Source organism: Neofelis nebulosa, chromosome 9 (genome assembly GCF_028018385.1).
Source record: "Neofelis nebulosa isolate mNeoNeb1 chromosome 9, mNeoNeb1.pri, whole genome shotgun sequence".
Taxonomy (NCBI): domain Eukaryota; kingdom Metazoa; phylum Chordata; class Mammalia; order Carnivora; family Felidae; genus Neofelis; species Neofelis nebulosa.
In genome coordinates this window covers 104,692,466-104,715,300 of record NC_080790.1, presented here as the reverse complement: position 1 = coordinate 104,715,300, position 22,835 = coordinate 104,692,466, and the positions used below count along the sequence as shown (strand labels likewise).

Below are 22,835 nucleotides of genomic sequence, written 5' to 3'. Positions count from 1 at the left end.
GGGGGTGGGAGGGGCCAATTGTAAATAATACAGCTATGCATACCAGATTCAGAACCAAGAAGAAAAGGAACTAAGTTAAACACTGAGAATTTTAAACACCAATTGAAGATTCCTGTCAGCTTTCTTATTTTGCAGTGTTATTTCCAGGACACAATGGATCTGAGAGAAATATATCATTAATGTCTGGGTATTAGTTATGTTGAAGTATGTTCCCTTTAGTCCTACTTTGCAGAGGGTTTTCATCATGAATGGATGCTGTACTTTATCAAATGCTTTTTCTGAATCTGTTGAAATAATCATATGATTCTTATCCTTTCTCTTATTGATAGGATGTATTATGTTGATTGATTTGCAAATACTGAAGCATCCTAGCAACTCAGGAAGGAATCCCACTTGATTGAAATGAATTATTTTTTTAATGTATCATTGGATTCAGTTTGCTAGTATTTTGTTCAGGATTTTTGCATGTATGTTCATTAGCGATAGTGGCCTGTAGATTTTTGGGGGTGGGTTGTGGTGTCTTTCTCTGACTTTGGTATCAGGATAATACTGACCTTGTAGAATGAATTTGGAAGTATTCTTTCCTCTTCTATTTTTTGGAATAGTTCAAGAAGAATAGGTATTAACTCTAAATGTTTGGTAGAAATCACCTGTGAGGTCATCTGGCCCTGGAATTTTTATGGGAATTTTTTGATTACTGATTTAATTTCCTTGCTGGTAGTCAGTGTTCCAATTCTTTATATCTTCCTGTTGCAGTTTTGGTAGGTTATATGTTTCTATGAATTTATCCATTTCTTCTAAGTTGTCCAATTCATTGGCATATAGTTTTTCATAATATTCTCTTATAATTGTTTGTATTTCTGTGGTGTTGGGTGTTATTTCTCCCCTATCATTTGATGGTGTTTATTTTCGTCCTTTTTCTTTTTCTTGATAAGTCTGGCTGGAGGTTTATCAATTTCATTTATTTTTTTTTTCAGAGAATCAGATCCTAGTTTCATTGATCTATTGTTTATTTAATTTCTATATCATTTATTTCTGCTCTAATTTTTATTTCCTTTCTTCTGCTCATTTTAGGTTTGTTTGCTGTTCTTTTTCTAGCTCCTTTAGACGTAAGGTTAGGTTGCTTGAGATTTTTCTTGCTTCTTGAAGTAGGCCTGTATTGCTCTAATTTACTCCCATTTTTGCCGCAACCCAAAGGTTTTGAACCATTGTATTTTCATTTTCATTTGTTTTCGTGTACTTTCTAATTTTCTTCTTGATTTCCTGGTTGACCCATTCATTGTTTTTAGTAGCTTGTATTTAACTTCCATGTATTTGTGTTCTTTCCAGGTTGTGTGTGTGTGTGTGTGTGTGTGTGTGTGAGACTTCTAGTTTCATAGCACTGGGTCAGAAAAAATGAATGGTATGACCTCTATCTTCTTGAATTTGTTGAGGCTTTGTGTGTGTGTGTGGTCTAATATGTGATCTATTCTGGAGAATATTCCATGTGCACTTGAAAAGAATGTGTATTCTGTTGTGTTTGGGTGGAATGTTCTGAATATTTCTGTTAAATCCATCTGGTCCAGTGTGTCATTCAAAGCCATTGTTTCTTGATTTTCTGTTTATATGATCTGTCCATTGATGTTAGTAGGGGTTTAATTCCCCTACTATTACTGCATTATTGATTAGTTCCTTTGTGTTTGTTATTGACTGTTTTATACATTTGGGTGTTTCATGTTGGGTGCATAAATATTTACAATTGCTATATTGTTTTGTTGGATTGTCCCCTTTATTATTATATACTGTCCTTATTTGTCTCTTGTTACAATCTTTGTTTTAAAGTCTGTTTTTTCCAATATAAGTATTGATACTCTGCCTTTCTTTTTACATCCTTTTGCATGGTAAATTGTTCTCCATTCCCTCACTGTCAATCTGCATGTGTCTTTAGGTCAAAAATGAGTCTCTTGTAGGCAGCGTATAGATTAATCTTGTGTTTTATTCATCCTGTCACTCTGTATATTTTGATTCGAGTGTTTAGTTCATTTACATTCAAAGTAATTATTGATAGATATGTATTTATTGCCAATTTATTATTCATTTTGTGATTATTTCTGAAGACTTTCTCTGATCCCTGTCTTTCTGTCTTTTTCATGGTTTGCTGGTTTTCTTTAGTGATATATTTGGATTTTTTTCTCTTTATTCTTTGCATATTTAGTAGTGGCTTTTGATTTGTGATTACCATTAGGTATATATATATAACATCTTCCACACACAGCCGTGTACATTAGGTTGACAATAGCTAAGTTTGACCCATTCTTTACTCTTCTCCTCCCCATGTTTCTTATTTAGCATCCTTTTATGAGTTCCTTGAATATTTTATAGAAATATTCATTTTTATTGCTTTTGTGTTTTATACCTTTATACTGTCCCTTTTGGTCTCTCCTTTCCAGTCAAAGAGTCCCCTTTAATATTTATTGCAGGGCTGGTTTAGTGGTCATAAATTCCTTTAGTTTTTGTTTGGGAAACTGTTGATTTCCTTCTGAGTGATAGCCTTGATGGATATAGTATTCTTGGCTGCATATTTTTCCCATTCAGCACTTTGAATATATCATGCAATTCCTTTCTGGCTTGGAAGGTTTCTGCTGAAAAACCTGCTGATAGCCGTGCAGAGTTTCCTTGTATGTAACTGTCTTCTTTTGCTGCTTTTAATATTTTTTATCATTATATTTTGTCATTTTAATTACAATATATCTTGGTGTGAATCTTTCTAAAAATTTGTTTTATTTTTATTTTGTAGGGGGTTGTCTGTGTCTGGTAGATTTGGATAACTGTTGCCTTTCCCAGATTAGGGAAGTGTTTAGATATTATTTCTTCAAATAAATTCTTTGCCTCCTTTTCTCTCTCTTCTTCTTTTGACTCCTATAATATGAATGTTACTATATTTAATGGAGTCACTGACTTTCCTTCTTCTCTTTTGTTTTCAGCTTGATTACTTTCCATTACTCTGGCTTCTAGGTCATTAATTCATTCCTCTGCTTCATCCAGCCTTCTGTTTATTCCATGAAATATGTTTTTCTTATTTCATTTATTGAGTCCTTTCTCTCTGCTGTGTTATTATCTCTGTGTTAATGGTCTCACTGATGTACTCCACTCTCTTCTTAAGTCCAATAGGTATCCTTATGATCACTGCTTTAAATTCTTCATCAGGTATGTTACCTATATCTGTTTCACTTAAATCTCTGGCTGTGGCCATCTCCTATTCACTTAGGACAAATTTGTCTTCTCATTTTGTCTAACTCTCTGTGACTGTTTCTGTGTGTTGGGAAAATCAGCTACATCTCCTGTTCTTGAGGGGAATGGTTTTATGAGGAAGAGGTCCTGGAATTCACTGGAGTGTGGTACCTCTTATTCCCCAGCAAGTACTTCTGGGAGTGTCTCCAATGTGTACTGTGTGAGCTCTGCTGTGTATCCTGGCTGCTTTATCCTTCAGGCCAGTTGTCTGCAGAGGCTTTCTGCCTGTTTTGAGAAATGTTTGGTCCCTAGCATGAATGTGGCACATTTTAACTAGGTGTGCTGTAGTCTGCTTGTGAAATGAGACCTGTCACCACTGCTGCCACCAGAACTGAGGCTTTACAAAACTTCCAGACCAGGAGATGTGGTGTTGGCAAGGATTTTGGCTGGTCTTCTGGGGGAGGGTACCTGCTGCACTGGGACTGAGGCAAGCATGACTGGGAAGCATGGTGCTTCTGGAGCACGGGGGTCTGGGGGAGCAGGGCTTGAAGTAAGCAAGTTAGGTAGTAAGTGTTGATGCTGCACTGGTTCCTGCAGGTGGCCCTGTGCTTATGCGGAGGGGCAGAGGAGGGAAATGGTGCCTTCCATTTCCTTTGTTCCTAGGAGAGTCTCTCTATGAAGGCTGCCTCTCTGGGACATGCTTCAGGATAAGCAGCTAACACCCCACTGTGTGCCCTAGGTGCTCTTCAGATCACTGTTTCCATGCCATATGTCCATGGGCTGTTTGCCCTGCCTTCTCTCCAAGAGCTCTGCTAGTGTCTTCCTAGTTCTTCTGGAGCCAAGCACACAGATATTTAAAAACTTCAGGCTTTAAGCCCTACTGGTTACAAGAACTCATGAAATTCAGGCCCTCTTACTTTCCAAGCCATTTGCAACAGGGATTTGTTTTTTCATTATGTTCCCCTGTGTTTTAGTTTGTCTCTCGCTACTATCCACAACCATGGCTCTCTCCCCACCGCAGTGGCCATGATCGATTTCTCTCCCAAACTGCATTTCTGCATTTCCTACCTTCTGTGATATGGCCTCTTCTCTACCTTTAGTTTGGGAGTTTGTTCTGCCAATCTTCAGATTGATTTCTGGGGTATTTATAATGATCTGATGGTTATCTAGTTGTGTTTGTGGGCTGAGGTGAGCCTAGTATCCTCCTACTTTCCTGCTTTCCTCCCTCTTCAAGATGGGTTTGGTTATTATAATATTCCCAAATCATGTATTCATTAGAGACATTTTCTACGGTGAATTCAATAATGCCAATAGCCAATACCTACTTTAAGAAATCAAAATTCGGGGCGCCTGGGTGGCGCAGTCGGTTAAGCATCCGACTTCAGCCAGGTCACGATCTCACGGTCCGTGAGTTCGAGCCCCGCGTCAGGCTCTGGGCTGATGGCTCGGAGCCTGGAGCCTGTTTCCGATTCTGTGTCTCCCTCTCTCTCTGCCCCTCCCCCGTTCATGCTCTGTCTCTCTCTGTCCCAAAAAAAAAAAAAAAAAAGTTAAAAAAAAAAAGAAATCAAAATTCAAATAAATTTTCCATTGTCAATATTCTTTGGATACACTCACAGAAAGCTGAAGAGAGCCCTACAATTCAGGATTTGAATGGCAGTTGTTGTGGCAGAGTTAGACATAGTAGTGGATCCCAAGATTGTTTTAATATCTGCTTTGCCCCCTAAACTGTATGTGATTTTAGACTGTCCACTGTATCTCCCTGGACTTTTGCTTCCTCAATTACAATAGAATGCAGCTGGAAAAAATTCATTCAGAAGTATGTATTGAGAATCTCCCATACAGTAAGCTATGGGATATATTTGCAAACCAGGTAGACATGGTACCTGTCCAAAAGGAACTCATAAAACACGTGTCCAGTGTAGATGAGAGATAACATAAGATGGGAATGATGAGCTAAGGAGATGAGTTTTCTGAACTCATGAGCCTGTTCATATCATATTGAACTTTCTGACAATGTGTAAACTCAATAGCATCCTCCTAATTCTGTGCTCTAGGGTTTGTGCCTATGCATAAGTAGATGCCTCTCCTTTTTTTTTTTTCATTTTGCCTTTTCCTGCTTATCCTGAGACTTGACTTAGGAGTTACTTCACATGACCAGGTCTCTCTGGGACAGGATCTTTCCTTTGTACATCTTTAGCCCTTGTTTTTGAATTTTATCTTGGCACCATATTACAGAACCTACTTAATCATCTGCCATCCCACTACATATAAAATTCTTAGAGTCATTAAAAAAATTTCAGTTATATTTAAAACTTCTGTATAGTGGAATGCAGTGAAGGCAGTAATTATTGATGACTAATTATTCCAGTATTTTATACCTCTCAGATATAGAATTAAAATTATTCTATATTGTGGTAGTAACACTGATTTAGTTACATAAGGTAACATTCATTTACTTATATAAGCAGAAATGTCTCTGTAACAAAAATTCAAATATGATGACTTTCAGTTTGACAATCCATTTTTATTTCATTCACATAGCCTTCTCTGACCTTCCCAGACCACTCTGACTTTGGACTCTGAGTCCTGGCTGAATCTCTTACCGTTAATTTGACCATTCTCATATCCTGCTTTTTCTTTCCTTTTAATTTGTGTATGATCCTTACTGATGCTATTATAAGCTTCCCAAAGGAGTAGTTTGGTGGATTGTTAAGAAATGTACAGTACTAATCCATAAAACACTAATTGGTCTGTTGGCTAGATGCAGTCAGTCAAGGAGGCAATATACCAACCTGTGGTATGTAATCAGTGAACTTTGGGAAAGAATAGACACTCTAGTTTGGTTCCGTTGAGACAGCCATTTGCCAGTTACTGCTTCACTTGTTAAATATTCACATATTTGAGTGATCACAGAGAGAATGGTGAGAGTTATACCATAGAGGAGCAATGGAGCAGCCTTTTCCAACCATGATTTGCACTCATGGGATTTTAAAATATTCAGATGCCCAGATCCTGTCCCTAGAGAATCTGACTTGGGAGGTCTATGAGGGCTACAGGATCACAGTGCTTAAAACTCTCTACACTTAATAATTGAAAGAAGTTAAGGTTGTGAATCTCTGTAGTAAACTTCGGAGACATATTTTCCTCTAGGACTTTGTGATTCCCTCAAGAACTGTGAAAATGTTACTGCTTTTGAAAAGTAACCCTGAGTGCCTCAACCGTCTTAGTTGCTAGGAATATTTGTTGATTTTAAGCATGTTGGGGTGAGCTGAATAAAGGGTTTTAGTGAGCACAGAAACCATGAGTTAATTAAAATCAACTATTAAGTTGAAGCAGAAATACCAGTAGTCTGCTGACTTGTTGGCTGTTGACAGACTGGAGCACAGGGTGTTGAGTCAGATCATATCCTACATGTTGCACCAATAGGGGATAAATGAGTCAATTTTTAAAAACTGTGAAAACAGACATTTTAAATGTATTCACAAACTTTCTTAGAAGGTTTGGAAAACAAGGACGCTGTGTGGTCTAGAGAAAAAGGACCTTGGACCTCCTCTGAGGGCTGTTGCTAAGCACACATGTGACCTTGGGCCTATTATTTGACCTCTTGAGGTCAGTTTTCTTATCTGTAAAATGCATGGGCTATGTTAGTTATTCTCCAAGTCTCCTCCCAACTTAAAGACCTATAATTTAATGTTATCCTTGCTCCCCCCCGACCCAATTACTCTGTTGTCCTATTTTTCCCTGAATCCTATGAATCAATCATTTATGTTGGTTCACCAGTGTTTCTTAGTGTAAACTAAAACAGGAATCTATTGATATTTATGAAAGAGAAGTCTGAATGACCCAAAATAACAGAACATTCAGTTCATTTGACACATACTTTTAATTTTTGTGAAGAATAACACACACAGAGGTGTAAAAGTTGTACCTATGAAGTTTGATGATTTTTTCCAACGTGAACACACCTATGTAACCAGCACTCACAACAATAAACAGAACATTATTGGTGCCCAAGTGCCACCCCGTCATGCTCCCAGTTCCTATCTCCCATTCCCTTAAGAGTAAACCACTATCCAGAAGTGTAAAACTACAGATTAGTTTGTTCCTATTTTACTGTTTATTTGTATCTGTCTCCTTTTGATAAACATTGTTTTGAAATTCATTGAGACAGTAAGATACATGTGGACACTGTTCATACCCACTCTGTAGGGTAAACCGTTGTATGCAAATATAACAGTTTAATGTTTATTAGCGTTTGGGTAGTTTCCAGTCTGGGGGTCTTACAGATAATGCTGCTCTGATATAAGTCTTTTGATAACATATTCCTAGAGCTGAATTGTTGGGTTGTTTTATATAACACACTTCTCTGAATGTTTCGTATGTAAATGGCCTATTATTTGGTGCTGGGGTCTCAAATACATTCTCACCCTCAAGGGGCCAAACCATTGATTCTTGGATTAGAAATGCAGTAAGTACCCATGTATGTATATTTTAGCTACAGATAAACTTCCTGTTTTAGCCTGCTAAGGGTAATGTTGAAGCACATTTCTGTTCATTGAACAAAAACCCATAGTGGCAGAGGCAGAGACATCCTATTATACAACATAGTAACAACAGGCACTACAGTGTCACAATGAGTTTGAAGAATGCCCTTTTAAAAGAAAAAAAACAAAAACAGGAAAGAAAAACATGTTCTAATAATCCGTGTGTATTCATTTAAAGTCATCTGGGGAGTATTAGGCACAGTGGGACTGTGCTTTGTTTTGCTTTTAGTTTGATGGAGGGCTCAGGCAATGCACTTAGGACCTGGGACAAGGGCCTCCCACACATCAGTCCCTTAAATTGATCCTGGGATTTGGTATGTAAAAGTTTTATGGTTCTTTTCTTCCAAGCCTTCCTGCAGGATCCATTTTTAGGCGTCTCAGAAAGTCACCTGCTCATTATTTCCACTGTGTGTGGGTGGAGTAGTTTGGCCCAAAAAACAGTTCCGATGTCTTTGTGCTACTATTATTGGAAATTTGTTTCTGCCAGAGGTCACGTCCACCTTATCAGTCGGTAGCCTGCTAGACCTTGAATGGATGGGGTCATTTTAGGCAGTGCATTCTGCTTAGGTTAATGGCAGATTATGAGAAAGTCTGCAGCTGACTAAGTAGTTACTTCAAAAAGGTGGAAAGTCATTCATCTTCTGTAAAGAGCCAACAGGGGTCTGAAAAGGACTAAGCGAGCCATAAGGCCTTTCCCAGTGGGCTTATGAAGAAGGCTTTCTCCTATCATACACGTGGGATCTTGGATCAGGTTCCTAAGCAGAGCCTGAGAAGGGATTTGGTTGCATGTGATTTACTGAAGGTGTGCCTTTAATGAACAGTGGGCCAGAGAAGCAGGGTAAGCCATCTTACCCTGATCCTATCATCTTGCCTGATCCTACGGGGGCCCTGGAATATGAGATGCACTACCTAGAGGCTTGGGGTTCCAGCATTTTGTACCCCCTTCTCATTCATGTCAATCATCTATTGCAGGAAGTCACTGTGAGAAGCAATGAGCAATCTCCCAGGCCAAGGAGTCTCCCACTCAGCCAAAGGTACTACTTCAGAGAAGGGGGCAGTGGAGAGCAATTAGTAACCAGCAATAGCTAGGGAATTAATACCCCAGTCAGTAATACAGACCCAGGTGAGTACACCAATAGTATTCACTACACACAAATTGTGATTCCTGGAGATTTGCCACAGAGTGGTGGGAGTAGAGGGATCATTTATTTCTAAACTCTAAACCTGTATCTTGGCCATACAAGAAATAACAGAGGATACTTTATGATGGTATCTTCTGCTTAGCAATAGGTATCTGGGCCAATTTTCATCAGACTTGTTTCTGAAACAACCTGTCCCCACTCAATCCCTCACTCTAGGCTCTTTTCCTGACTCTTAATACCTCTTACCACTCATATCCAGCTGTAAAACCACTATGTACTCCACAGTCTGGAAAAATATCCCATTTCCTCCCCAAAGTACAAAATATATCTGTCATCTTCAGCCTAATTTATCCTCTTCTTTCATGGCAGTTAATTCCTGTCACAGTCCAACATTTAATTACTGGTGGTGTTTGCTTTCAAGATCTATTGTTCTATCTTCATAAATAGGCTGTGAGTTTGTCTCAGGTTGGGATTCCCCAAAGGCAGAACCTCAGATGAGGGTTTGAGTATTAAGGATGTGATTCCAGGGAGCACTGACAAAGGAATGAAGAAGTGAGATAGGGACTAGTAGGCAGGAAGTTTGAGGCACATTACTGAGGTGAACCACTGCCAGCAACTGGAACGTGATTCCACTGAGGACCTCTGGGAGAATCTGCAGAGCACACGTCAGAATTGTTCCACCCTAGGGGTAAGGAAATGGGACGTTTATCCTCCAACTTTTGTCAATCATTGAGTGGTGCCTGGTGTGAAGCAGCTAACTCCCTGGTACTTCTGGGAATGTACAGACCAAGTATGTTCTGTCTACCAGAGAGTGCTCTCCAGCCAAAAGAGGTAGCTGATTACAGTCAGAGAGGCCTTCAGATAATATGTCAGCTGTGAGTGCCAAGGAGATATGGGTGGGACACTGACCCACCTCAGCTTCTGATGATAAGAATCATATATGTATCCAAATCCACCATTCCAGTTTACAGGGGACATGCAGTAACATCTTTATTGGTTTGACTGATCTGTTGTTTGCTAATGACTAAGAAGTGGTGTAAATGGGGTTGTTAAACACATATTTATATTAGAGGTCTTATAAAATCTGAGGAGCCTAAGGCAATAAGTCAGCAGGTATTCCTAAAACTAAATTTTATCAAGATTTAATGCCACTGTATTTGTGCTATACTAACTGATAAAAGTTGTGGATACCAGGTGCTATGAAGAAGTTTCCCAAATTTGATGGGTGTTTTGTTTTGTTTATTGGAAAGAGGTCTATTAGAATTCTATACAGCTTAGACCACCCACCACAAAGGCAGATTCCTAAGTTTAACCTTTAGTTGCCATGTCATAAACTCCCAGTTCTCATATTCTTTCTTTATGACACTTAATGCAATCTTCTGTCTATAATGTTTGCCACTTTCCTGTAAAGTTAGGTTGGCTCTAAGAGAAGATGTAATGCAGGGCTTCTATCTTCTATGTATCACTATCAAGTGTCCCTATATTATAATAGGAAATCTCACAGTTCAAGTTCAGTATGCAACCTTGCCTCTTGAATACTATATTGCTCACTCCTTCATGCATTCAACAAATGTGTTTCAAGTGCTTGCTGTATGACAGGCAGCTCCAGATGCCTGAGTTACATCACTGAATAAGCAACTCTATGCCTTCAGTGGGCTTCCACTCTAGGTAGGGAAATGATGACATCCAATAAAGAAAATAAGTGAAAAACTAATATAATACATTAGAAGGTATTGTACTATCAAAAAAGAAAAAAAAAATTAGGGCCGGACAAGGCTGGGTAAAGAATGTAAAGGGAAGAAGGCTAGGATGAGTGATAATCTTAAATAGGATGGTCATTCTAAGGGAACTTTAAGAGGGTAATACCTTTAAAAAGTGAAGGAAAGGGGCGCATGGGTGGTTCAGTCAGTTAAGCGTCCGACTTCGGCTCAGGTCATGATCTCACGGTTTGTGAGTTCAAGCCCTACGTTGGGCTCTGTGCTGTCAGCTCAGAGCCTGCTTCGGATTCTGTGTCTCCTTCTCTCTCTGTCTCTCAAAAATAAATAAATGTAAAAAAAATTTTTTTAAGTGAAGGAAAGAAGTTTTTCCATCCTCCCCCCACCCCACCATCAGTTGGATGCTACATTATTCCCTTTTCTTTGTGATATCTCATCCATTTTCTGAGACTCCTAGTTTCTGAAATTAACCACCAAATTTCCCTGCTTCTGAGTTCTCTAAATCTATTTAAACCTATTGTTACCCATTTCCTTTCACATGTAATAATTCTGACTCTTATGGCTTTCTTTTGGCTTTTTCTAACACAAATATCACTTTGCCCTTCACAAAAGCAAAGTCAAGCCCTAAAGTCAATCTTATTACTACTTTTGAAGTACTTAATGTATTGCTGCTTTGAACCTTGTTTTCTTTCCTTTAAGTTGCTTGGACTATCTCCTTTGAGGAGAATTTCTCTTTTTTCTCACAAAAAAGAAAAACACTCATAGTGGTAAGACACAGTTTATACATTTCATGTTGGTTTTTTTGTTGTTGTTTTTTGCTCATTCTATGTGCTTTGATGCACACAGGACTGAGTGACCAAATAAATGCCACCTAGGACTTCTTTCCCATCTAAATTACTGCTCTTTCAAGGAACATTTCTAAAATACGGCCTCAGCTTGTTACCCTGCTTTTTAAAAAAAGTCTCTAAAGAGTGTAAGCAATGTAAAGATTGCATTTCTCTAGAATTCCCAAATGGAATGCCTTTTCTCACCTAATCATGCTCTTTTAGGCTGTGATAAGATGCTGTGGACATTGAGTTTGTTCTTTTGGGATCTCTACCCAGATGTTGTTCTAGTCTGTCTTGTATTTATCCTGTTCTGTCTTTGAGAGATATGCTGTACATTTATAGATAATAAGGAATTCATTATTCAACAACCAAACATGATGAAATTTCTCTCAATCTATATCAAGGTATATTGTTTTCAACAATCAACTGAAATCTACTTTTGCTTCCTGATTTCCAGACATATTTTGGAACAGGAACAAGTTTTACTGCATTTCCAATTCATTGGAGCTTTGGTTTTATGACTCAAGTTAAATATAAATTATTTCCTCTAAGACCCAAAAGAAATTTGTGTCATAGATCTTTTTTGTAAAGAATGCATTTAAACCAGATCTGGACAAATCAAACCCTATATAAAATGTACAAGAATGGTTCAACAAAAGGGAAATTTATCCTGTCTACAAATAATTATTTTACAAATTAATATTCAAATTTCTGTCTGGATGAGTTTTAAAAATTGTTCTTTTTATTTCCAGTTAGGTTGCCTGAGACTGAGCTGAAACCACCAGTAAACATTTATCCATTTTTGACATACTTATGAGCCATACATTTAATTTACACAACAAATTAACCGAAAATGTATAGTTCTGACATATTTCCCCTGTCCTTTGTCCAGGGGATGTTATGGTGTGGTCTGGTGGGTGTCTGTACTTTGCTAGTATGTAGGAGTGGTGGTTGGCCACTGAGGTGACCCAAACCACATGAGGATGGTACATTAATGCAAACCCCTCTAACGAGACATATTCATTTGGCAGGATGCTGACTCCAACCTGGACTCTGTGAAACAGTGGATACACGAGCTTAATTTGCTTGGGCTGACACTCCCCTTGGGATTTGTAGCACAGTTGGAAGGATCAACAAGACAAACAATACAGCTTTTCTGTTGTCATTTGGCCTTGAAATTAGGAAACACTTTTTCTTCTTTACATCTAGAACCACCTCCTGTAGTCCATAAAGTTTTTTCCTATTACCTATCCTACTCCAAACAACAAAATCTGGAGGAAACAAGAAAGGCCTAAATTTCATTTTAAATCACCTGATGCTGACATTTTTTATATAAAAATTGGTAATCTGTTTTTTTGTCTTTATGTTTTGGAAGCCTAGACTCATCAAGTGGCCATTAGTTGAGGTATAGTTACATTTTTATTTACTACTAACAGATGTGGAGTAGAGAAGGACCTGTGACAACAAGGAAGATTTGCTTAAGTCAGAGGAGCTCCTAGTATTTTGAGTATGGAAGTGCTCCATATCTGAGCCTCAAAAGTTTATAATGCTAGCATTATCGGAACTTCTTTGGCTACATGGAAGAAATTGAGTCCAAACCAAGGCAGAGAAATGTGAACCTTTAAGATTGTAGCAATGATTACTATTCCATCAGAACCATCTCAGTATGTATGGATGCATATGCTCTGTTTCCTGAGCACTTCTATTTTAGTAGCTTTTGGTAACTTTAAGAAGATAATATGTTAGTATTCCCCTATGAGTTTCTCCCACTGGCTAACTGGTCATAAAAAATAAAAAAAAAATATTCCAGGGCTTGTCTTTCTTCATCTGTGAAATGGGGATAACATAACTTGATCTGGACTCTAAAACAATGATTAAAACAAACCAAGTTATTGTACAAAGAATCTCTATCCAGTATAAAGTATTTTTATTAGGGCTATGTTGAGGGTGAATAAAGGCATCATGAGGCTGAGAAATCTTAAGTTCTTGGTTCAAATCCCAGATCCATTGCAGCAAACTCACCCTGGAGACTATGTGCAGGTAATACCTGAACTTGTGAGCAGTGACAGGATCAGCAGGCATCATGGCCTATGCAGCCCTAAAGTAACTAGAATGACCTGGAGCCTGTTTTCTGCCACTTGGTAATAAAGGTTGAACACCTGATAATTTTATCTTTGTACATAAAAAAAAAATGCCAAAAAGCTGTAAGGCAGTTCTCACAAATCAGTTTACAAGGAGTTATTTTTATCCAAACAATAGTCATTTTGAGATATTTCAATGGCTGGTGGCTAAAATCACATTCTCACTTTAAAAGCAAAGAACTGAGGAACTGTTAATATTATTTAGAATTATTGGGGCACCTGGGTGGCTCAGTTAGTGAAGTGTCTGACTTTGGCTCAGGTCATGATCTCGCAGTTTAGGAATTGGAGCCCCGCAATAGGCTTTGTGTGGACAGCTCAGAGCCTGGAGCCTGCTTCAGACTCTGTCTCACGCTCTCTCTGTTCCTTTCCTGCTCATGCTCTGTCTCTCTCTCTCTCAGAAATAAACACATTTAAAAAAATTAAAATATTTAGAACTATTTAAATTCTTAGAGACTGTCCTAGTCAACCAACATTTCACAGGGGAGGGTACTAAGACCAAGAAGATTGTTTATTCTTTCACTGTCTCTCTCACTCGGAACCCTCAGTGATGCCTGTTTTTGTTTTACTTTACTCTTTCTTTTCCCTTTCTTGCTCTGCATTTCCCTCATCATTCTCCACTTCTGTATCCAAAGGGAGACACATGTGAAAAAGTGTAAGTTACCCACTTACATCAATGGACAGATCATCCAAATAAAGTCAATAAGGAAACTGTGGCTTTGAAAGACACACTGGAGCAGATGGACTTAACAGATATATTCACAACATTTTATTCTGAAACAGCAGAATACATATTCTTTTCAAGTGCACATGGAACATTTTCCAGAATAGACCACATATTAGGCCATAAAACAAGTCTCAACTGGTTAAAAAAGACTGATGTCATACCATACATCTTTTCTGACAACACTGAAATTAGAAATCAAGCACAAGAAAACAACTTGAAAGAGCACAAATACAAGGAGGTTAAATAACATGCTACTATGAAAGGGTCAACCAAGAAATTAACAAATCAAAAATTACAGGGAAACAAATGAAAACACAGTGGTCTAAAACCCTTGGGATGCAGCAAAAGCCATTCTAAGAGGGAAGCTTATAGCAATACAGGCCCACCTCAAAAGCAAGAAAAATCTCAAGTGAACAACCAAATTTTGTATGTAAAGAAGCTTAGAAAAAGAACAACAGAAAAAACCCCAAACCAGAAGAAGGAAAGAAATAATAAAGATGAGAGCAGAAAGAAATGATAAACTTAGAAAAATCCAATATAACAGATCTGTGAGACCAGGAGCTGTTTCTTTGAAAAGATCAAAAATGATAAACCTTTAATCAGACTCATGAAAAAGAGAAAGAGAGAAAGGACTCAAACAAAATCACAAATGAAAGAGGAGAAAAAATAACTACCACCACAAAAATACAGTTGTAATAGAATATTATGAAAAAAATGCATGCCAACAAATTGGACAACCTAGAAGAAATGGATAAATCCACCAAAACATATAATCTACCAAAACTGAAACAGGAAGAAATAGAAAATTGGAGCAATACTGATGACCAGCAAAGAAATTGAATCAAGAATAAAAAAACTCCCAAAAGTCCAGGGCCAGATGACTTCTCAGGTGAAGTCTACCAAACACTTAAAGAAGAGTGAATATCTATTCTCAAATTATTCTAAAAAATTGAAGAGGAAGGAAAACTTCGAAATTCTATGAGGCCAGTATTATCCTGATACCAAAGCCAGAGAAAGACACCACATATACACAAAACAACTACAGGCCAATATCTCTGATGAACATACATGCAAAAATCCTCAACAAAATACAAACAAACCGAATCCAGTGATCCATTAAAAAAAATCATTCACCACAATCAAGTGACATTTCTTCCTGAATTGCTAAGGTAGTTCAGTATTTGCAAATCAATCAACATGATACATCATATCAATAGGAAAAAGGATAAGAATCCTATGATTATTTCAACAGATGCAGAAAAAGTATTTGATAAAGCATCTATTCATGATGAAAACCCTCTGCAGAGTAGGTCTAGAGGGAACATACCTAAACATAACAAAGGCCTATGTGAAAAACCCACAGCAAACATCATACACAATAGGGAAAAACAAAGTTTTCCCCCAAAAGTCAGGAACAAGATAAGGATGTCCGCTTTCACCACTTTTATTCAACATAGTACGAGAAATCCAAGCCATGGCAAACAGACAACAAAAAGAAATAAAAAGGCATCTAAATGAGTAAGAAAGAAGTAAAACTTTCACTATTTGCAGATGATATGATACCATATATAGAAAACCCTAAAGACTCCACCAAAAAACTACTAGAACTGATAAATGAATGCACTAATAATGAAGCAGCAGAAAGAGAAATTAAGAAAACAATCTCATTTTCTTTTTTTAAAATGTTTATTTTTGAGAGACAGAGACAGAATGAGAGTATGTTAGAGGCAGAGAGAGAGGGAGACACAGAACCCAAAACAGGCTCCAGGCTCCGAGCTGTCAGCACACAGCCCAACAAGGGGCTCAAACTCACAAGCTGTGAGATCATGACCTGAGCCAGTCACTCAACCGACTGAACCACCCAGGCGCCCCAACAATCTCATTTTCAATTGCACGAAAAATGACAAGATAACTAGGAATAAACCTAACCAGGAGGTAAAAGACTTGTACTCTGAACACTATAAGACACTGATGAAAGAGGCTGAAGATATAGTCAGAGTGGCTAAAATTAGCAACTCAGGAAACAACAGATGCTGGTGAGGATGTGGAGAAATGGGAACCCTCTTGCACTGTTGGTGGGAATGCAAACTGGTGCAGCTGCTCTGGAAAACTTTGTGGAGGTTCCTCACCTCAAAAAATTAAAAACAGAACTACCCTATGACCCAGCAATAGAACTACTAGGAATTTATCCAAAGGATAAAGGAGTGCTGATTCATAGGGGCACATGTACCCCACTGTTTATAGCAGCACTTTCAACAATAGGCTAATGTACATCAACTGATGAATGGATAAAGAAGATGTGGTTCATATATACAGTGGAATACTACTTGGAAATGAGAAATAATGAAATCATGCCATTTGCAGCAATGTGGATGGAACTGGAAGGTATTATGCTGAGTGAAATAAGTCAGTCAGAGAAAGACAGATATCATATGTTTTCACTCATATATGGATCTTGAGAAACTTAACAGAAGACCATGGAGAAAGGGGAGGGGAGAAATAGTTACAAACAGAGAGGGAGGTAAGCAAACCATAAGAGACTCTTAAATACAGAGAACAAATTAAGGGGTGATGGGGGGGTGAGGGGAAAATGGGTGATGGGCATTGAGGAGGGCATTTGTTGGGATGAGCACTGGGTGTTGTATGTAAGCGATGAACCACGGGAATCTACCCCAAAAACCTAGAGCACACTTTGGATACTGTATGTTAGCCAATTTAACAATAAATTATATTTTTATTTATTTATTTTTTAATTTTTAATTTATTTTTATTTTTTAATATATGAAATTTACTGTCAAATTGGTTTCCATACAACACCCAGTGCTCATCCCAAAAGGTGCCCTCCGACAATAAATTATATTTTTAAAAAGAGGTTGAAGATAACACAAAGAAATGAAAAGACATTCCATGCTTACGGATTGAAAGAACAAATATCGTTAAAATGTCCGCACTACCCAAAGCAAGCTACAGATTTAATGTAATCCCTGTTGAAATACCACTAGCATCTTTCACAGAACTAAAAAAGTCTTAAAATGTGTATGGAACCACAAAAGACCTCGAGTAGCCAAAGTAATCTTGAAAAAGAAAAGCAAAGCTGAGGTATCACAATTCCAGATTCCAAGTTATATTACAAAGCTTAGTAACCAGAACAGTATGGTACTGACACAAAAACAGACACATAGATCAACAGAACAGAATAGAAAACCCAGAAACAAACCCACAATTATATGGTCAATTAATCTTTGACAGAGCAGGAAAGAATATCCAATGGGAAAAATACAGTCTCTTTAACAAATGGTGTTGGGAAAACTGAAAGTTACATGCAAAAAAATGAAACTGGTCCACTTTCTTATACCATACGCAAAAATAAACTCAAAATGAATTAAATACCTAAGTGTGAGACCTGAAACCATAAAAAATCCTAGCAGACAGCACAGGCAGTAATTTTTCTGACATTGGCCATAGCAATGTATATGTCTCCTGAGGCAAGGGAAATAAAAGCAAAAATAAACTATTGGAACTATATCAAAATAAAAACCTTCTGCACAGCAAAGGAAACAATCAACAAAACTGAAAGATAACCTACTGAATGGGATAAGATATTTCCAAGTGGCATATCCAGTAAAGGGTTAGTATCCAAAATGTATAAAATACTGATAAAAATGAACACCCCAAACACAAATAATCCAACTAAAAATTGGGCAGAAGACATGAGCAGATATTTTTCCAAAGAAGATTTACATTTGGCCAACAGACCCATGAAAAGATGCTCAGCATCACTCATCATCAGGGAGATGCAGATCAAAATTACAATGAAATATGGCCTCACACCTGTCAGAATGGCTAAAATCAAAACCACAAGCAGCACAACAGTATGGAGGTTCCTCAAAAAGTTATAGATAAGACTACTCTATGATCCAGTAATCACATTACTAGGTATTTACCCCCAAGATAGAGAAACACTAATTTAAAGGGGTATCTGCACCCCTATGTTTATTGCAGCATTATTTACAAAATATGGAAGCAGCCCAAGTGTCCATTGATAGTTGAATGGATAAAGAAGATGTGGTATATTTACAATGGGATATTATTCAGCCATAAAAAAGAATGAAATTTTGTCATTTGCAACAACACAGATGGAGATAGAAAGGATATTGCTAAGTGAAATAAGTCAGAGTAAGACAAATGCAATGTAATTTTACTCACACATAGAATTAAAGAAACAAAACAAAAGAGCAACAGGAAAAAAAAGCCAAACCAAGAAACAGTCTTGACTATAGAGTGCTGATGGTTACCAGAGGGAAATAGAGAAAGTACCCAAATAAGCAGTGTAAATCCAAGATGCTAAATTGTGCCCCTATTCAAATTACAATATTGGTATTTAAGTACTTTTTCTCTTCGAAAATATGTTTTTGACAATAGTTTGTAATGACAGCAGAGTCTCTTATGTGTCAGAGACCACACCATAAAAAACCAGAGAAAGTGACACTCAATTTAGGATATCTTTCAATGTAATTGTCCCAGTGCCAACCTGGTAGATTTAAGCTAAGTTGCTTTGGAAAGTAGTCCCAGGCATGACTATAGTCAGGAAATCATTCTACAATTTGTAAATATTGCTGTAAGGCAAAATGTGGAAGTGGGAATAAATTGAATTTAAAGACACAAACAATCATGCCTTGTGTGTGTGTATAAGGGAGGGAGGGAGGGAGAGAGAGAGAGAGAGAGAGGTTTGCTCTGATCCACAGAGCACACAAGAGGAAGTCTTCTGAATTTCAGAATAGACCAGAGGCAGAATGAAATCTAAATCTGGCAAGCTACTTTCTACACTGTCTCCATCTGATGAGTTTGCAAATCTCCAGTGGAAAAAAATCCCTCTATGATTCCATTCATATAGCTTTAGGGCATCATGTCTATAAGCACTGTAATTGTTTGACCTTCATGAACAAAGGGGTGGTTTTAATTCTTTGCAAAGCTGTAGTTTGTGCAGCTGTGGACACTCCTTCAACATTTTGGGAGAAGGTACTGAACATATTTAAAATAACACAAGATTCTTATTCACTTTCTCGGTCAGCCAAAGTTGGTGGTTTCCTAAATGCTATATGAAACCACATGAGATTTCTCCTGGTGGTCTAAAAAACTGGTGTTCCTTCAAACATGATACTTTTTACATATTCAATAATTCTGTATTTTGGAGGCAGAAAGTTAAATTCATAAAAAATAATTTCACTTTGTTTAAAATGAGAAATTCATAATTTTTACATAGGCAACTGAATAAGAGGCATATGAATCCATATTCATTTAGAAAACAAATTACTAATTGTAGGGGAACAGCATTTTGTTACATGTCATTCAGTTTTAGAATTTCTGCTCACTTTATTTATATTCCTGGTGAAGCTCAGCCACCTGAGATTACACCATGAAACCTACACTTAAATGAGGCAAAAACATTTAACATAGCTAGGGAATTCAAACAAGAGGTGCTTTAAAAATTTCTGCTGAGGCTATTCCCTACTTTGGGGTATAAGGAAAATTTGACATTTCACCAGTTATGGCAGAAGGACTCTAAAGTGGAAATCCAAGTAAACTGGTACCATAGCTCTAGTCCATCACTGTGATAATTTTATACCTATTCATGGATTGGTAATCAGGACAGCCAGTAGCTCCCTGCCCTTTAACCTGGTTTGGTGTTTTTATAAAACAGAAAAACATAATAAGGCTTGCCTCTTGCCTATTAAGTCCTTTTTTCCATTGTTCTTTACCCTAGGAAGAGTAGCTGGCTTCAAAGATTTAATTTTTCCAGATCTCTCTAGCTGATGCTTTCAGTCCTCCTCCTGCATCCTTGGCCCTTACATCTCAGTATACATGCTGGAATCCCAAATTCCAGAGACTACACCTTGGCCAGAGGACTTGCTCTGAAGCTTGATTTGCCTGTGCAAGAGGGAAACTGGAAGTACTTGGGAATGAGTATTCCCCTGGAGCAGCCTTCAACCAATGACTGATGGGAGTTAGTGTTCAATATGCCAGCTCCTGCTACCTTTGAGGAAGCTAATCCTGAAGCACGTATTTTACACTGTCTCCCAGAGTTCTCCAGTTAGAACTGAGCCCCAGTTGTCCACAATCACTTGCTTGATAAAGCATCCTTATTGGCTGCCTTGTATTGCTAGTCTCACTGCTCCTCACTCCTCTATCAGTGCTTCCTGAAATCTCCTCTGGTACAATTTACTTTTAAATCTTTGTCTCAGAGCCCTCTTCTGGGGGAGTTCTGGAGAATTTTTAATAGGAACAGCTTCAACCTGACTTCCCTCCAACTCCCCAAATAACTAAGTCACCTCCTATCTCCTGTTATTGAAGGTCTAAATCTCTACTTTGGGGCATATTTTCTAGGCTTTTGTTTGGGGCATACCATTACTTTGGAAAATCTGCCAGAAAAAAAATATACATAGAACATCTTCCAGCATATATGTGTGTGTGTGTGTGTGTGTGTGTGTGTGTGTGTGTGTGTGTAATTACACTCACCTGAACTTCGTTGTGCTTAATGAGCACTTGCTTCATACTGAAGCTCTGGTCAGCAGCCAGCTGAAGCCTGGCTCATATAGTCCTTAGAGCTGTGCAGTTCAGCAGGTCTGAAAAATGAAGTCCAGTCTTGAAATTAAAATGTTGCAAGGATAATTTCTGACATTAAGCTTTTCAGATAATTGGCCTGCATAGAATAAAAAGAACATTCATCTTCTATCTTTCCTTTTACTCTAAGCAATGTAAGGACTTAAGCAAATTAAGTTTAATGCAGTTTACAGAGGCCCAAGGCAGTGTTCACCAAATAAAAATCACTTGTGAAACTTTCTTAAAATATTTTTTTTTCTAAATTCCATCTTAAGTCTACAGAATCAGAACTTCTGGAATTGAGGAATTTACCTTTTACAACCCCCCTCTAAAATAATGTGTATAAGCTCTCAAACATTGGCTTGGTGCTGGATAAGTTTTGTGTTTTGTTTTTGTTTTTTTCACTTTTCCTTTCTTCTAATCTCATAGTTAAATTGAATCAGATTGCCCCATTCTTTTGACAATCTAAAGGAAACATATTTTCATGTACACCCTGAAGAACAGTATTTACTTAAGCCTAGGCTTAACACAAAATAATAAACTTAATAATATGTCCAAATTCCTATAATAAAAATGAAACAATAAATGCATAGAAATATGAGGAAGAAATTACACCCATTAAATGCATCTAGCCCGATGAGTGATAGGATGGCTGCCTATTCAAGCTGGAAATTTTACACATGATCGAGGCTTTATTTAGTCTAATGGAATGTGCTTCCTGAATTTGGCTGTGACTAAGCCAGAGCACAATAGCAAGTATTATGTGATTGGCCTGAGCTCATTCCCATCTCTAAGTCACTGTGATTCAGTCTTGACTGCCTCTTTCTCTCAGGTAGCCCATAACTCTGCTGTTCCTCTCGGGTTTAAAAATTTATTCAGGATATTATAGAAACAGACTTGTCAGCCTTTATGCAACATGGGTTCATCTTTGTAGTCTTTTCTCTTAAAACTTCAGAAATCATTGTGAAGGTTTAGCCTCATTCTACAGTGCAAGAAAGACAAGCTCAGTGATCTGTGGAAACAAAATTCACAGCAAATGTTACCAGTGGCCAAGATTTATGAGCCTGTCTCACTGCTAGATAATCACATGGGTGGACTAGTGCCATACTTATTGCACCAGCCAAGTAGAGATAACCCGAAAATAGTTTTTTGGGGAGAATTTAATATTTGAAATTTCCAAGAATGATATTATTCTTAGAAGTTTGAGAACACTGATACATATCCTTACATTTGTCTTTAAATTAAGAGAGGTAGGGGTGTACCAAACTCCTATCTGGAATTTGTGGCTTCTGAACATTCTTAATCCAAACTTTTCCTTTTCTCATACGTTTCTTAGCCACTGAGCATAAACCCATAAATGATAGCATCAGATGTTCATAATGTCCATATAACCCAGAAAAATTTTGTTATTCCATAGTCACCTTGGGTTGTCCATGCTGATACTTAAATCTCAAACTGTTTTGACAGTCTGAATTGAGCACATGGGAGACCTTGATTTTAGGGGATATGTACTCCAGTCCCAAACAATCTCTCAAGGGTGATACATTTTTCATGTAGGCGTTTAAAGTTATGATTGGCCAGAGGTGTTGAGAAGTGGCCATCTACTGTAGCCCTTCAAGCTTCCCAGGAAAGTGGCAAACTTCCTTGCTTTTGTAACATTCTCAAGCTCAGGTTAGGTCTTGCCTTTCTAAGACCTCTCTTTATGTACTGTGTCTGTGTGCTGTCACCACACAGTAAGGAGATATTTTACTCTTATCATCAATCAAAGAAAATCCCATGTTTCTCTTGTCATTTTCTTCAGAGATTCAGTGTTTACTCATTCTGGACCACTGGCCTATGAATTCTAGGAAGTGTGCAGTTATCAGATAGTAATCTAGAATTCATACTGACCAGAAAAGACATCGTTTATTACAACTTAAACCACATCTCAAG

At 37.7% G+C, this 22,835-nt stretch overlaps 2 long non-coding RNA genes across 3 annotated transcripts in view; one reads left to right on the top strand and one right to left on the bottom strand.

Annotated features, from left to right (window-relative positions):
• Positions 1–22,835, top strand: part of LOC131485408 (uncharacterized) — an 81,504-nt gene that overhangs the window by 45,601 nt on the left and 13,068 nt on the right. For both annotated transcript variants that reach the window (XR_009248824.1, XR_009248825.1), the window contains one exon: positions 8,727–8,788. This is a non-coding gene — a long non-coding RNA (uncharacterized LOC131485408). The remainder of the gene's footprint in view (positions 1–8,726; positions 8,789–22,835) is intronic.
• Positions 1–22,835, bottom strand: part of LOC131485409 (uncharacterized) — a 59,208-nt gene that overhangs the window by 31,382 nt on the left and 4,991 nt on the right. Inside the window, exon 2 of the long non-coding RNA XR_009248826.1 lies at positions 20,820–20,926. This is a non-coding gene — a long non-coding RNA (uncharacterized LOC131485409). The remainder of the gene's footprint in view (positions 1–20,819; positions 20,927–22,835) is intronic.